This window comes from Ailuropoda melanoleuca, chromosome 11 (genome assembly GCF_002007445.2).
Source record: "Ailuropoda melanoleuca isolate Jingjing chromosome 11, ASM200744v2, whole genome shotgun sequence".
In the NCBI taxonomy this organism is placed as follows: domain Eukaryota; kingdom Metazoa; phylum Chordata; class Mammalia; order Carnivora; family Ursidae; genus Ailuropoda; species Ailuropoda melanoleuca.
This window is the reverse complement of record NC_048228.1, coordinates 47097091-47115419: the sequence shown is the minus strand read 5'-3', so window position 1 is coordinate 47115419 and position 18329 is coordinate 47097091.

Here is an 18329-nt window from a genome sequence, read left to right as displayed (position 1 = left end):
CCTGTTGGGGATTCAGAGATGAACTTAGGTCTAGAAAAAAGGTAAGCAGATGCTCCTTTTTGTAAAGTCTGGAATCATATAGTTTGAAGGACACCTGGAGATTTCCGTTGTGTTTTCTTTTGTATGGTCATTAACTTACACAATCAGGAAGAAAGCCGAATCTTGGCTGAGCTACTGCCCCGGCGATCCAGGTGGGTGTGTTTGTGGCAGACACTTTAGGGCTGGGCCCCTGTGCTGATCAATCCTCCCACAAGACCTTTTTGGCGGGAATTAGTGGGGGAAGGGTGCCCAGAGCTAGTTTTGCCTTCAGCCAAAGCAAACTGAGAAATGTTTTCTTTTAATGCTGCATTTTCAAGCTTTCAGATGTATCTTAACTCTCTCCATGTCTGAACTTTCTCAGATGAAACGTTCTAAGATTCCATAATCCCATGCATCTACCCAGCTAACGGAGCTGGCTGGCTGGGGCCGTGGGCATAGATGATGTCTGCACACAGCTGCGGAGGTAACAAGGTCACAGGGTTATGCAGCCTTGTGGCTGCGTTGGTCAGGTGAAGTCTAAGACAGATGGCTGAGCTCACAGCACTGAAGCCGCGGGTCCTAAAGACTGGGAAATGGAAAATCAACGGGTTGCTGCTCTAGCATTTGCTGGTCCCAGTCGGGAGAGAATACCTGGGATTTACCGCGTGCCTAGCGCCATCGATCTCCAAGCGTGCTCTCCGAGCAGATTCCTCATCCCTCTCCTCAGTTGGCTTTGGTCAGTGGGGGCAGGCTGAGGGCGGGGTGTGGTGGCGGGTGGGGAGGGACGGCTGCATTTCCCAGGATCTGCTTGCAGGGTATAGCTTATGCTCACGGGCTGCGCAACTGGAGGGCCCCAGAAGACGCATCTCGGCACCTGCTCGCAGGCGCTGGCGAGCGGAGACCGAAACCTGACTAGCCCGGGAAAAGTTCCCAAGGTCCCGGGCCCGCTCCTCCGCTCTGAGGCCCAAGGAGGCCCGAAGTCCCGCGTTTTGCAGTGGCAGCCACTCGCCACCTATCTGCTGCCGCCCTTCCACGCCTCAATGGGCGGGGTGGGGGTGGGGAGACAGGCGTTCCAGGCCGGGTTCCGCATTTCCTTCCTTCCACCAACGACCTCCGAACAACCGAGCTGCGCCTGCTTCCCGTCCTCTGTTAATAAAGTTTCCCTCCCAGCAGCTTCTCCCTTAGGCGCCCTGCCCAAGGAGCCTGATTGCGAGCCGAGAAACCTTGGACACCGGGGACCAGTCATACCCAGAAAACCGGCCGGGAAGTGCCGGAGCCCCAGAGCGGCCGGGCGGGGCGGGGGGAGGTTGGGAGGGGATCTGGGGCTCTCGGTCTCTTTGTCTCCACCCACAGTCCGCGCGGACTCTCCTCCGCCAGCCCGGAAGGTGCGGAGAGCCAGCGATGGGTCCCGGGAGCCGACCACTGCGGACTGACAGAGTTGGGCAGCGCCGGCAGCGAGCAAGGGTCCCCCTGGGGGCCGGGGGAGGGGGTGAAGTGGTTCGATTTGGATTTTCTTTCCTTTTCCCTCCTTTCCCAATCCCATGTTCTGGAATCATTGTTGGCTCATTCGGTGGTATTCCCTTCCCTCAATCCCTCCTCACCGGCACGTCTCTTAAGCACTTCCGAAGACTTGAGATCACTCCTGAGTTTTACGAAGAAACCTGTCCTGGATTCTCAGGCATCCAGGCAACCGACTCTTACGGTGGCCACAGCAGCCCAGTAGGAAACCGCACTGGCAGTTTACTGGGGTTGAGGACTACCCCACAGCTGACTCGGGGATTTAGAGATGGGCGAGTGCCCGTTCCCTCCAAACAGACACACACACACACACACACACACACACAGGCCACCTCTAAAACAGTTCCTCCTAGGAAAGGTTGCAGTTGGCCTGGCTTTTCTTTTGGCCTTGCTTGGAAATGTCATGTCTTCTCCTGAAGGTGCAAAAGTGCCTCCACGGAGGTGTAAAAATTTTGGCCTGCCTCGGAGCTGAACTGGGAACGGAGAGAGAAGCTGGGCCACTTCCTTTTTTCTCTTTCACATGCATTTTGGTTGAGAGGCAGGCAGGCCATGAAGCCTAGAATGTTGAGGCAGGAAGATCTGTCTTAGGCTAGTGGGCCTGAATGCCTGTTGGCTTCGTAATCTGGCTGGGCAGGGGGAAAGGATGCTCTACCTTGGCTTCATAGATCCCATTCCTAAGGTAACTTTTGCTTTTCTTACTTTAAATTGGAACTTAAAACTTTTCAGAAACACATTTATTCTCCAGTAGTAGTGGATGAAGAAACTGAAGAAAAAGTTCTATTAAAAAAAAAAAATCCTTTTTTTTTTTTTTTTTAATCTGTAGGGTTAGAGGTCCAGTAAAGCATCCTACTTAAATAGCTGACCTGGTTAGACTAATTATTATTTACTTATCCTTTTTCTTTTCTTTCTTTCTTTTTTTTTTTTAAGATTTTATTTATTTATTTGAGAGAAAGAGCGCAGAGGGAGAGAGAGAGGGAGCTCCCAGTGAGCAGGGATCCTGACTCAGGGCTTGATCGCAGGCACTTAACACTTAACTGACTGAGCCACCCAGGCGCCCCATACTTATCCCTTTTCAAGTTATGTGTGTATGTATGTGTGTACTGAAATATATATACATTTATATATGTTTGCACACATAGCACACATATATGGATATATATATGTGTATACATTATATAACACATGTATATTTATATATACAAGTGTACATATCCATTTTAGTATACACACACAGGCACACAACTGGCAGACACTATTCCCAACACTTTTTGTTGATTCGGCTTAATTCTCATAACCTACCCAAGAAAAAGCCTACAAAGGGCCTTCCTTTGTGTCTTAGGATTGTGTGGTTAGTATGGCTGTCATCTTGGAGCAGAAAGATGGATATCATACAGGTAATGGAAAGAATAGTGGCTTCTAAGTCAGAGGCCTGCTCCAAAATTTGTGGCCTTTTCATGCAGGGTCTCAGTTTATTTTACTTGAACTCGTGAATAATACCACCTATGGTTTTACACACAGCAGTGTCTTGAAAAGCAAACCAAGCCATTCACATAGAAACTTCTCGCTTCCTATGCATGATTGTCTTCCCTGTTGGCAAAAGAGATATGCTTTTAGCCTCAACTTACCTTCCTCTGGTGATTAGGGGGCTCTATTACCTCTACAAGAAATCTTGTGTGCTCTTAACTTCCTTTAGTTATCTTTGCTCATTTTGCACAGAGATGGGAGTAACAGCTGGTTTGATTTTGATTTTTCATCTGCCAGAGACCCCTGACTCTAGCTCAAGTTTTTTTTAATAGTTTTAAATGGACCTTAAGCTACAATGCATTATTTTACTATACATTTCCTGTCTTTTAAAGAGATTTGAAGAAGACATACAGTATCTTCCTCTTTTCCCCAAATTCTTGAGGGAATAAATTCTTCAGAGAAACGTGAAGACTTTTTGTCAACCAAGAAAAGGGATGAGATTGAAAGAAAAAAATCACGGGACAAACTTAATTGTCAGTTCTTTAACCTTTCACTTCTCTTCAGATGTCCAGCTAGCTACAAATTCCAAATTCTTCTCATCTTTTCTTTTTTTCCCCTTTTCTCTGGAGAAAGTGTGTGCGAATGTGTGGGTTTCTCCAGGGAAGAAATCCAGAAAACAGTTCCACCCTTGACCAGGATCCCAGAGCACACACACCTGCTTTGGGGGCTGAAATCTGGAAAAATAGAGCACAATTACACTCTTCCCTGGGGATTCATCCCTGGATGGGTGTGCCAGTGTTACACCACCGCTCCTAGAATTCAAAGTAGTTTATTCTGTGTTTAGTTACTTCTCTGTGAAGTGTGAAACTTTTTAAAAAAGCTTTTGATGGCTTCTTTTCTCACAGACAAACAAATGAATTAAGATCTGTTTTCCCCTCTGGCAAGATTTCACTGGGTCTTTGAAAAAGACAAACATAGCCAAACAGCGACACCCAGCCCAGAAATCAATGCAAATCATGCAGTTAAAAAAATCCTAGTATCCATACACTTCTCTAGGCTCAGAGGGTAGGTGTCAGAGCCAAATGAGGGTGGAGGAAAGAAAATAAAGAGAATAGTACTGCAGAGTCCCTCTTAGGAAGAGGGGTAATTAGACTTCCCCATTAAAATGCTTTTTTTTATTTGAATATACATGAAGGCATTTTCCCCTCCATTTTTTTTTTTTTGAGCTTCTTTTCTGATTTTGGAACAGTCTAAAGAAGGATGGGGCATTGGTATGCAGAGGTACTTCTCTTCCTGGGGTGATAGTGCTTAAAACTACTTCCAAATCAGAAGTCTTTGATTTTGAGGCTGCCCTTGAAAGCATTTATTAAGCTTCCAAACATGCCTAAACGTAAAACCAGGGAGATACTTAGAAAACTTACCTCTCAAAAATTGAATTCCATGCATAGTAAAGATAATAGCATGGTAAGACAAGTTTCATCAAGTTACATGATTGCTAGCAGCTCACATCTGAATTTCTTAAATCCTTTAAATATTCAAAATACATTTATTTTGGTATTAAGCCAATTTTTTAAAAGTCAGCTCCACAGCCAACATGGGGCCCACACTCACAACCGCAAGATCAAGGGTACTATGCTCTGCCTACTGAACCGGCCAGGCACCCCGGTATCAAGTCAATTTGGTAACAGCTCAGAAAGAGGGACTTGGGATTTCAGATAGCACAAATTTCTCTCTTCTTGGGGTTGGTGGCTTTCCTTTGAACACATTTCAGGAAAAGAAATTTAAAGCTTGGCAAGTCTAGTTTCTGAGTCTCTGTCATATCAACTCTTTACAATAACCTGCTGGGGGATCCAGGAACATGGTCACCTGGAGAAACATAGAGGTAGTGAAAAGAGAGGACCTCTGATAACAACTTCACAATTTCATTGACTCTAAGGAAACAACTCCAAAAGGAGGTAATTTCCCCCAAACTCGCCTTCTCAGAAATTTTCATTAGAAATGAGAGATATTAAGAGCTCACAGAGCAGTAATGATAGAAAAGTAATATTTCCCAGGAAAACAATAATACCTATAGGACATTATAAAGGTCCTGGAAGAAGAGATCCCTCTAAATCACCTAGCTCACTGTTAAAAATGCAGATTCCCAGATGCACTTCCAGAAATTGGGTAGATCTTATTATGGGCCCAGAATCTTGTTTAAATTAATCATCCTAGGTGATTCTAGAGCAGGTGGGGTTTTTTTTGTTTAAGATTTTATTTATTTGACAGTGAGAGACAGCCAGCGAGAGAGGGAACACAAGCAGGGGGAGTGGGAGAGGGAGAAGCAGGCTTCCAGGGGAAGAGCCCGATGTGGGGCTTGATCTCAGAACGCTGAGATCACGCCCTGAGCCAAAGGCAGCTGCTTAACCACTGCGCTACCCAGGCGCCCCATAGAGCAGGTGGTTCTTGATCCACACTTTGAGTGCTTTGAGAAGCACTGTGAAGGATTTAGAGCAGTAATTAGCCCTACGGAAACAAATTAAAATATAGAAGTACCTCAGTCTAGAAACTTGCTATGTTTCCGAAATACTGAGCCTAAATTGAATTATAGGCTTATAAATATACAGTAAAAGTTTTTAAGTCTCTTCAAGGATGCTCTCTTTGTTTCAGATCAATTATCAATATTTGGTGATTCATAACACGTCAACATTTTGCTTTTTCATTCCCATTCAGGCCCGAGTCATTAGTATAAACAACAATAAAAAATCTGTAAATGCATAAGGAAGCCTCTGTTTAAGAGAACCTTTAAGCTGAGTCTGTATGGAAGATTTTCAAACGTTTATGACCATCACCGCATGAGGGATTTGCTTTTTATTTATTTATTTTTTTGAGTTTGGATACTTTGGGTTTTCTAAAATTGTGTCGCAACTTCTTTGCATTTGTGTGTTCACGGCCTTCACCAGCCAGCCTGTGACGCCAACCTCCCAAGAATTCGCTTTACCTACGGGTTTTCAATGGATCATAGTAACAGGATTGAGAATCTTTTGAGCTATCTCAGTTTGTTCCGTGTTCCGGCTTTTACCAAACAACCCCTGCAGCTTCTCCACGGATGCCCCGGGGCTGCACAGAGGCTGCCACCTTCTGATGGTGAGTCTAAGCCACCCACTCCGACTGCAGAAGCTACTGGGGCCAGGCAACAGACCGCTCCTCCACTGGCTTCATCTCACTGCATTTGCTAACTGGGTATCACCATCTCCATCCAGGACTCAGATCTAAATCGGAGGGGGTGGGGCCGGAAGCGCGTGGTGGCGCGAGGTGTGGTCCATTCACAGCAACCCGTCAGCTCTGATGTCGCCGTTATGCTAGAACAGGTATGCGCTCCTGGAATGCACTTTTACAAATGTAAACATAACTGTAACAATCTCGTCCTACTAGGCTTCTAGATTTGCCAGGCCATGGCTGCATTCAAGGGTAGATGCAACCTACAAGATCATTTTAGGTCCATACAGTCCATGTATATTTTCTATATATATAGAAAATATATATATACATATCACAGAGAATCCTGCATATATATATAATATAATCTATATAATATATAATGCATAGTATATGTAATATAATATATAATATATATATTTTATATATTATATGTATAATATGTATATGAGATTCAATTTCAGGAGACCTAACATCTAATCTCCTTCTGGCTCTGCCATTCCCCAGGTGTATGACCTTGGGTGAACTAATTTCTTTAAGCTTCAGTCTTCTCACCTGTAAAATGAGAGGGTTAGACTAGATCAGAGCTTCTCAGATTTTATAATAATTATTAGGCACTTGATAAATGGATTTGGCTCCATTTCCAGAGATTCAGAATGAAGGGGCAGTGGCCTATGTATAAGAATTTGCATTTTAATAAACTCTCTGGGTGATTCACTATCCACTTTTGGGAAATATTTGTCTAAATCAGTGGTTCTTCACTCTCCTCTTATATTAGAAACATGGAGAAAGTTTTAAAAAATACTCTTGACTGGATCCACTCCAAATCACTTCATCAGAATATCTGGGTGTGGGAGCAGGCGTCCGTGTGCTTTACAAGTTCTTTTGTGCAGCAGGGGTTGAGAATCAATGGATTAGATAATCTTGAAGATCTTTTCTTAGGTCTAGAATCCGGACTTTTCATCTGGGATTCTTGGTTCTCTACCACAATACCTCCGTTTAGAAATATGGGGCATTCTGTGTATACAGATTTACCTTTAGGGGCTGATTCCTGTTCCCCCAAATTCATCTGTTGAAGTCCTAACCCCTAGTACCTCAGAATGTGACTGTATTTGGAGATGGGGACTTTAAAGGAGTAATTAAGGTAAGATAAGATCTTATGGGTGGACCATGATCCAATATAACTGGCATCTTTACAAGAGGAGATTAGGGCATAGACAACACAGGCAGACAAGGTGAGGATACAAGGTGTAGGCAGCCATCTGTGGTCCCAAAATGGAAGTCTCAAAAGAAACCAACCCTGTCAACATCTTATCTTGGACCTTTTTTGCCCCTGAAATTGTGAGAAAATAAGTTTCTGTTGTCCCCAGTTTGTGGTATTTTCTTAATGACAGCCCTAGCAAACTAACACAGTAGTAGAATAGTTTTCTGAAACCTGACTGACTTTAAAGAAAATGGCTTCTCTTATTATTGTTTATTATTGTTCAGAACCAACTTATCTCTTGTATGGATACAAATAAACTAAAAAGAAGATGATTTAATGAGTATTTTTCAAAGTCCTGATTAAAGATAAACTATGGAAATAAGTAATGCAGTTTAAATACTATGAGCTAATTTTGAGGATGGTGTTTTAAGTTGACAGGACTAAGAAAATTTCCAGGGATTTTTGCTACCAATCATAAATAACAAGCCTGTTTTTAATTAAACAATAAATTACTACCAAATTTTTAATGTGGCCATGTAAATTTAATGTAAATTTTAATTACGAGTATACATGAAATAGAATTTATTATTTTAATTTTAATTCTAGGTTTTATAAGACAACCCTGTCACCTATCCAATACATCCCTAATTTCTCATGCCTCTTTCTTAAGATTTCTTTAATCTTAATTTTCATTTGGATCTACTCAAAGAGAAACTGTTCAAGTATTTTCATCATACCCTGGAAAAACATATTTAGACTATAAAGAAAAAGATATATTGCCACCTAGTGGAAAATAGGCAGAATCATTTGGTTGTCATTCAGTTTTTAAACCACAAAATGGTTAGTACAACAAATGCTTAAAAATGTTCTTCGATCATGAATAACTACGCTTTAATTAAATGATGCCTTCCACGTTTAGCTGCCATATCATTTTTTACTTTTATTTTATGTAGTCTTTATTTTTACTTAGCAGTTCTTCATATACATGTGCTACTGCTATATGCTGAGCGATGAAGTTGAACGTACTCTTTCTGAAGGACATCTAGCTAAAATGACAAAAGTATTGACAGGCAAATATAAAGACTATTTACTATCCACAGAAGGCCAGTATCGTACACAACTAATGTCAATATAGCTGATTGAGTTTGGGCAAGTCACAGCTCTGGACCGGTTTCCTCATCTGAAAAAGTGGTGTTAAGCTACATAATTGATCAAATATTTTCAATTCTAATATAATCAGATTATATATCTATAATACACACTTATAGTTGTCAAGCCTAGGGTCTTTGTAATAATTAGGTGAGTGCCCAACTTAGTTTAAAGAGTAGTGTGGGTGAGTTAATAGGTGTATGTCTTTGGAGTAACATTTCAGCATAGAACTAAAAGAAGCTTATTAATGGAAAGGAAGTTCCTATCTATTTACTTGGTTGCCAGGTTCCCAGGGTTTTTCTTTCCCTAAGAGGAAGGTGACCCGGCTAATTTTAACTTCAGCAATTGCATTCTCTCCAGCTAAGTTATCCTGGCGGCTTCCATGTGGTTGTAGCATCCTTTATTGTTTCCTGTCCTAAACTTTCAGAAGGTTGCTATTAACTGATGGACTGTTGTTGACCTTTAATAAGCATGAAGGATGATATTAACAACTTGGTAATTCTGTAAGTCTTTCTTACCATAGGGCAGGGAAGGAGAGTTTAAGGACACTTCCCTTTTCTTAGCCCTTGGTATGTCCCAAGAATGTCACAAGCCTTAAGTAGTTAACCCCACTATGTGTATGCCTTCTGGAAAGGTTCTATTTCAAATGATGTAATTTGGGGAGCTTAAGTTATCACATTGTTTGATTTGAATTTTTGGATACAATTTCTTTCTCCATAGCATTAAGACAGAAGTCTTTCCCTCTCAGATAGGATGGGCTTCATGTGAAAATGTTGATATGTCCATGGGCGTTAGGAAAAAGTATGCTAAATTAGTAGGTGTCATGAAATACTAGAGGTAGGCAGTCCAGGCTACTCACTCAACTTTTAAATAATTAGTTGTGAGAAACTGCATTCATATAAACATTAATAAAATAGATGATATAAGAAAGATTTATATCCAACTTCTGTTTGAGACTCTGTTCAGAGATAAGGTACTCAGGAAGGCTAATTATATTATTTCTAGTAAATTTCTTTCCTTCTACTTTCTTCTATCCCATCCCCACAGAAGAAGAGAAGGGGGAGGAGGAGGAGAAGAAGGAGGAGGAGGAGAAAAAGAAAGAAGGAAGGAAGGAAAAAAGGAAGGAAGGGTGGAAAGAAGGGAAGGAGGAAGGAAAGAAAAAGGAACAAAAGAGAGAAAAATTGTTAATTTTCTGGAGTACATTTATTGTGAATAAGGTCTGGGAAAGTTGCTTTTGACCACTGAGAGGAACAGAGGAGGTCTCATTTTTTTCTTCCTAGAAACTCTTTGTATGTTCTGTTTAGTAATATTTATTCTCAGATGCATTTTGTGGTATTTGTCACCCATTTTACCTACTTACCTTCTTTTTAAATAAGCAAAATAGAAAAATAATGTTCTAAGTCTCGAATACAAAGCTGGAAACTACCTGCCTTCTTAGAATGAACAGCTGTTTTCCCCCTATTGCTTTTTTCTTTAATATACAAATAGTGTAGTAACCAGATCTACCTAATTTCAGAGGTAAAAAATTCAATTAATAATGTGATACATTCTTTATTCTATCAGGTTATATGGCTGCTTCACATTACTTTCATTATCAATGTTGCCAGCGTATTATGCACCTTCTAATTCCTCAGTTAGCTAGTTTTCGCAATAAAATATGGAAGAGGCTACTACATGCCTGAAACAACAGTTGGATGTGACAAGACAAATTAAAGGTCATGACACACGTCATTAGGGAAACAATTTCTATAGGTTTGGAAAAAAAACCTAAGATTGTTCTACCACTTAAATTTCAGCATAATTTAATACATCTGTTTTTGGATCACATGTATCTGCCAACTGATTACTATTATTATTCTCTTTAAGATAGCATTTGCCCCGTATTGTAGTGGAACCGTACTAAATAGCACATGTAATGGTGAGATATGCTCTCTCTAGTAATCTAAAATTAAGATATGCCATTTCAGTGAAAGAAGGCATCCTAAGTGCAGCCCCATGAAAGGATACTTTAGAGGGTAACTTTGTTTGGACTGCATTGATTTTTTTTCTTTTTATTATCCAAATGCACTTTCACCTGATACACATCCCAGGGAAGCTGAGTCAAGAAAGTGAATGGTGTTTTTCAACAATAAATGAGGAGAGATTTCTGAAGTCGTTCAGGTTAAATTCCACACATTTTCTATGGTTCGTAATAGAAAGAGGTTGCAGTATAATGAAATAATTTGGAAATACGGCTGGTACTTAAAATTCAGGGAGTGTTAAGAGGGAAAAATATCCCAGAAATTTAGGCAAAACTGACAACGATTCTTTCAGATAAAATATTGGTCTGTTTAGGTGTAGAATGTCTTATTAACCCTCAATTCTATTGTACACATTTATACATATGTATGACAATAGCTTGTTTATATTCAACCAGACATTCCTTTGGCAAGCAGCCTGGAATATTCTAGTGTTCTAAGAGTCAAACAAATGCCTCAGAGATTCAAAGTCTTCATTTCTTTTTCAATATCTCAAATCATGACAATATTTTCATCCTGTTACTGCTGCACTCTAAAAAGTATATTAATCGACAGGCTCTACCAGGTGCCTGAATGTTTTCCATATCTACTTTAGAGAGAGAGCCTTCCTTTGTGGTTTATATCTGGTATCTTTAATACCACTGTGTACTCGAGTGGCTGTATTTGGTTTCGAGGTGGCCTGAGAAAAGTCACGAGTTTTGTTTTAGTTTGCTTTGTTATTGACTTTTTTTTTTTTTTTTAGTTCAATGGTGAAACAAAACTTAAGTCGGCGTTCAGAATTATGGGCTAGACCTCTAATAAGAACGATCACTCAGATATTGAGATTATCGAGGACTTAAGGAATGACCGCTGCGCTCCCTTGCTTTTCTAGGCTGTATTGGGAGGTAGAGCAAAACCAAGGCATTGGGGTCACAAAGGCCTTGGCATTACCACTCAGTGGCAGTAAACTGTTGCAGTGTGCACGGTTGGCAGGTCACCTTGCTCCTCTGAACCCGTTTTCTCCCCTGTAAGCTGGAACTGAAAACCATATGGGGTTGTATCAAGACTGTGGATGCAACTATGGAGCTACAAGGCACATAGTAGGCACTAGTTACCTAAAAATTATCATTTTCAGAATTCCCCTTTATAGGCCTTTCTGAATTTTCCATTATCTTGTGCTTTCTCAACTTTAGGGCTAGTCGCTCTTTTCTCCCTTTTGTGAATAAAGGGAGGCATCACGTCCCCACTTTCTGTGAGGGGAGGATGTTGCTGGGAAACTAGGAAAGGAGATATCCTGGGATACAGACTGTTTTCCTGAGTACTGCAGGTGAGAAACTAAGACAGAGGAAGTTGGAGTCTGAAGCATGGACTCCTGCCTCGTCAGCAGAGATTGCCTATCTCCCCTAAACATCTTGGGGAAAAAAAATCCACTCCCCCAGACTCCTTTGGAAGCTCACCACTTGAGAGAGCTCCCTTCCCTGGTGGTCTGGTGGAGCCCAGGAATGCTGGCCTGTAGGGCACAGCACCAGACCTGTTCGCTCACTCACGCTCGGAGTGAGCAGCATGGGAGGTCCTGATAAGCTGGCTACTTAAGGACGTAGGATGCGTTCTGAGCACTTGGACACACTGGAGAGACAAATTGCCGAGTGGTCACTACAAAGTCTGTATTCAGAAAAAGAACAAAAGCATGAATTTTATTAACATATTATCCTATCAGAGCCCTAAAAAATGATTCTATGTAGGACGTTTTCAGATATCTATGCTTGACTTTGGAAAAGAATTATCCTATCTCTTTAAATAGCGTTTCAGGTCTCCTTGTTTCTAAATTACCTAGGTGCTCGAAGTATTTGAGCCAGTGTGGATGGAAAGCTCAAGGTTATGTTGTTTCTGTTCGAAGAGAGTTGAGTAAAGAGAAAAAACAAGACATGGATCAGAGGGTAAAATTCAATCCTTGTTTAATTCAGTTTCAGCCCAAATTAAGTCTGAAGTTTATATGAAAAGTAGGTGAAAGTAATACTAAGGTTAGACACCTTGTTTCATTTACTGTTTCTCTGAATGGGTGTGGCGTTAACTAGCAGAGATTTTCAACAGTTACTGAAATCTCATTAGTCCTATAAAATTATATTACATTGTTGAGGAAGATCTATAAAGTTCTGCTTCTAAAAATCTCCTAACCTCAGGATGATTACCGATTTGGCTATTTTCTTGGGTTAGAAAGAGTAAAAGAAATATTCAGGGAATTTTCAATGCCCCTTGGAACTTGCACAGGATTTCTATGTTTACTTGGAAATATGGTTTCTGAATACATTTTCTTTCTTTTTTTAATCCTTTGAGACTTTATTGAACTGCTACAGTACGTCATTAGTTTTTGATGTAGTGCTCCATGATTCACTGTTTGCGTACATTTTCTTTTTATTCAACGAATTTCATCTTAATTTTTTCACTCTCCAAAAAATGGTTCTCTCTCCTTTTTAAAAAATAAAACCATAGTTTATGTTGCTTTTCTTTTTCTTTTATTTCTTTACTTGACAGAGAGAGAGGGAGAGAGCACAAGCAGGGGGAGCAGCAGGCAGAGGGAGAAGGAGGCTCCCCTGCTGAGCAGAGAGCCCGGTGCGGGGCTCCATCCCAAGACAGTAAGATCATGACCTGAACTGAAGGCAGATGTTAACCAACTGAGCCACCCAGATGCCCCCATGTTGCTTTTCAAAGAAACCTCCCATCTTTACCTTGGTAAGGACCTCTTCTACTTTCACTATTTCATTACACTACTATACTATATCAATGTTTTGTTTCCTTTTAACAAATTTCCTTCAAGATCTCGAATTCGGAAAACAGCTGGTGCTGGCTGATGGCACTTCTTCAGCAGAGGATCTGGGATCCTGCCGAGGAGTAGTCTTATTTTAGAGAATAAGAAACGAGCAACGTGCCACGGCCCAGCCTGGCGGAGGGGTGCCGTGGACCAGCAAGGTGGGAGGTCGAAGAAACGAGCCATCAGCGCACGGATGCCTGTGCTGATGAGGTCTCAACACTCGCTGTCTGTCCTGGCCTGACTGGAAATGCTTTTTTGGTCTGTAAATGCTATTCCATATGTGAAAAGTACCTTCTAAAGCTTATATTGTTAGATATATGATATCATATCAGGGGAATTTGTGAACTTCTTTTGAAATACTACTTTTACACTTTTGAAAGCATTCAGAATAAGTACATAATGTAGCTGTGGTGTTAAATACACTGCCCGCGTTCCATGTCCTCAGCAACTTACGTTCATAACAGAAACTTGTGTTTTTTCCAAAATGAAAAAAGCCAGCTTTATACACGAAGCTAAGAGTCCACTAGAGGTCACTTTTCAACTTATTTCCCTTAAAAATGGACAAATTCTGCCTTGATTCCTGTCATTGTATCTTTTGTCACATCTTCGTTTCCACTGTCAGATATTTTGCTTCCTCCCAGAAAAATTTCTGCTAGTCCTCAAAAATTTTTTATTCTGAAATCTGGTACTGGGCTCATATATTCTTATATATTAAATATATTTTCTATTGAGACTTTTTAATGACTTTCTTGGATACCTAATTAAGTCTATATTATTTTTTATTTTTAAATGTCACTCTTTGAACACTACCAACATGTGTCTCTTTCCTAAAGTTCTCACGGACTTTATAAAGCTGTATTAGTGTGAAAGAACCAGAGATGGACACCTTCTCCGGACTTTAAGCAGCCAATTTCTGCTCCTTGCCACAGACACTAGTCCTGATGAAAAATACCCAGCGTCAATCCTTGTTGATGAATCTCTGAATTTCATCTTTCTTGATCTAACTTCTCTTGTAATCCATTAGAGCTATGTTTTGAACTACTTTTTAAAAAGCAATGACTCTAAAGTATGATGCCTAATGTACTTTAGTTTATCTAACCGAATGCCTAATATACTTTGGTTCGTCTTTTACTCCTTATGTTTGAGGGTTTGAGTAGCATGAAAATGTTCACGAGCTGCTGTTATGTTGTTAGTCTCGCTACTCGTGGACAAGAAGTAACATTACAAATGCATACATACTGTCTATCTCTAGCTCTATCTATCATCTGTCTATCTATATCTATCTATCTATCTATCTATCTATCTATCTATCTATCTAATCTATCATCTATCATCTTTGTGTATTTATAGTCTTGTGTTTTTCTATTAAACCGCCTGGCATAAAGTTATAATTTCTTGGCTTCCCATTGAAAAAATGCCCACTACCTCTCTCCTATATCTGTAACTGTACTGCTTTTAAAACATCTTTTAGCTATTCTTCAAATTTACTCCAAATAAGCAGTTTTAAAACTCAGATATAGTGCAAAATCTCATTTCTTTGTGAAATGGAGACCTTTATAAAGAAATCACATAGGATTTATTCTTGCCTTCCAAAAGAATGTCAATCTCTTTATAACATTCCCATACCACTAACTTGTTTAAATAGATTATAACAGAGGTCACTTTAACATAATTTCTAGCACTTATGAAAATATTTTATTGAAGGAAATATTTAATATTGGAAAACAAAAGAGTTAAAACACCAGGTGTGCCTTAAGTCATACATAAAATATAATTTTAATAGTATTATTTGTTAAAGTTATTTTCATGCACAAATATGTGAATAATTTCCCCGTGGAAAATACTGAAATATTGCAGATAAACTGCAGGCTTCAACTTACTAGCCCTACTCTCCAAACCTTCCCAAAGGTAACTCCTTTTGTGTATTTTCCCAGATCTTGTGATCAATATTTACATTCAAATGTGTGTGCCCTTAGAATATATATGATACTATTTAGTTTTATGTACACATGTGTTTTTATTTTTATTTATTTTTTTTTTTTAAAGATTTTATTTATTTATTTGATAGAGATAGCCAGCGAGAGAGGGAACACAAGCAGGGGGAGTGGGAGAGGAAGAAGCAGGCTCATAGTGGAGGAGCCTGATGTGGGGCTCGATCCCAGAACGCTGGGATCACGCCCTGAGCCAAAGGCAGATGCTTAACCGCTGTGCCACCCAGGCGCCCCCACATGTGTTTTTAAAATAAATGTTATTTAACTGAATATATTTAACTGACCAATTTGTTCTGTCACTTATGTCTGATAGCTATTCAATAATAGATGTTGAAGTTATGTATATGCCAGTTTCTAGAAATTTGTCTCATTCTTTCAAAGTAGGACACAGTGTCTTTGAGAATGGACATACCCATAACTTAACTACCCATTTTCCTAGGGAAGTACTGTTGTTTGTTCCTGTCTTTTCCCTCTCAGAAGCAATCTGTGTTTATCCTCCTGCACATGACCAAACATTCCACTGGAGTGGGTATTGTGAAGAGAACTGCTAAATCATAAAAAGGAGGCATTGACCATTTTAATAGACACTGTCAACTAGTTCTCCCAGTGTCTTCAAAAATGTCCTCTCATCCAGCAACAGTTGGAGAATAGCAAGCTCCCTGCACCCTGGTCAGCATTCGGGATCAAACTTTACATTTTTTTGTCATTTCTGTGGCATCTCATGTTTGAAGTTGTATTTGCCTAGTTCTTAGCACTATTTAGGTGTATCGTCTTTCCATACATTTATTGGGTATTTGTATTTCTTCTTCTGCAAATTTCTTATTTATAATTTTTGCCTATTTTTCAATTGCATCATTTGCTTTTTCTTACCAATCTCTAGGAGATTTTCTATATTTTGAATATCAAGTGCTTGTTGGTTATATTCATGCAAATATTTTTTCCAGTCCATCTCTTGGTTTTTAACCTTGTTTATGATTTCTCTGTCATGAAGGATTTTTTATTTTTATGCTGTCAATTTATCAATTCTTTCTTGTATGACTTAAATTTGGTATTTGGCTTAAGAAGACTGTTCTGACCCTTAAAACAAATGTATACTTTATACATTTATCTAATATCTTGTATTTTCTTTTCATTCTTTTATGGTTTTATTGTAATAATTATTGTTTAAGTATTCAGATTTTCTAAGGATTATTTTCATGTGTGAGATACACATCTCCTTTTTTTCCCCCAAATGAACAAACAGTCCTGACATCATTTGATGAATAGTTCATATTTTCTTACTGACTTAAAATGCTACTTTTATAATAATGTAAATTTCCTTATGTTCACAGAGTTATTTCTGGACACTTTACATTAATTTATTATTAGTAGTGGTAGTAGTAGTAGTATATTCCCATGTAACACCACATTTTTAAAAATTAACACATATTTTGCTGTCATATCAAAATTTTTCTTTCTTGATTTTTGTCAAAATTATCTTTGTTATTCTTGCTTATCTCTTTCATGTTAATTTTAAAATTGGCTTGTTCAAGTTAATGAAAAATTCTATTGAAAACGAGAATTGCACCGAATTTACATATTAATCTGAGGAGAAATGATATATTGAGTCTTCTCATCAGTGAATATATGTATCACTGAAATTTCATGTCACATATGTCCTTCAGTTAACTTACATTTTTCTAAGAGACTTGTCTTTCCAGGCTTAATCCTGGTCATGGTATAATTATTGATATTATAAGTGGAGCCTTTAATTCTTTTGACATTTCTGATTATTGCTTGTGTCAAAAGAAAGCTACAGATTTTTACTTTTTTTCTTTTTTCAAGTTTTTATTTAAATTCCAGTTACTTAACATACAATGTAATATTAGTTTCAGATGTAGAATTTGGTGATTCATCACTTACATACAACACCCAGTGCTTAAAGCTACAGATTTTTAAAAAGATTTTATTCATTTATTTGAGAGTGAGCAAGAGAGAGCACAGAAGGAGAGGCAGAGGGAGAAGCAGGCTCCCCGCTGAGCAGGGAGCCCAACACAAGGCTCGATCCCAGGACCCTGGGCTCATGACCTGAGCCAAAGGCAGCCGCTTAACCGACTGAGCCACCGAGGAGCCCAAAGGCTACAAATTTTTAAAGGTTGATTTTGTGTCTTTCTATCTCAGTGGGTTAATTCTTAGTTCTAAGAGTTTGTCAGGTGGTCCTTCTGGGTGGTTTTTACTTTAGTGATCATATCATCATCAAGCAATGACATTTTGTTTTTTCCTTCCTGAGATATATACCTCTTATTTATTTTTCTGGTTTATTGCATTAACTAGGATCTTGAAAATGTTGAATAGAAGGAATATTGGACATCTATGTCTTTTATTGGCTTTAATGGGGAAAATTTTAATATGTCATTATGATTTTGCTAAAGCTTACAACAGTCACCCTTTATTAAGTTAGGGAACACAGTGTTAATTTTAAATTTGAATATAACATAGTAAAATGTTATTCTTATTATATAGAATAATTACTACTTTCAAAGTGTTGAGCTATAATGGGTTATTTCGTTGCAGTACTCCAAATAAATTACATACAATGTGAATTAGTCTATTAGATAATGTGAGTGAAGCTGGGGCTAATCCCAGAAAAAAATTCAGAGGCAGCCAAAACAGCTAACCTTTAGATTTTCTCTTAATTGAAACTCCTTTTTTCTAAGGCTGCTTGTCGGTGAAATCTGTTGCCAAAGATATAAAGAGTATATCACTGGTGTTGATTAAAACACCAGATACAAAACAATTTTAAACTACATAATAAATACTTTGTTCAATTCTTTCCTAAGAACACTGGTGCTTAAGATTTACCCATTAATAGGCGGTCCAGTATTGATCTTGACATTGTTCTAATGAATACTTATAACCAACGAGAGTACAGGGAGTCTGAAATGTAATCCACAAACATTTAAAGGATGCTTATTTTGTATCAGGCATAGAAAATGAATATT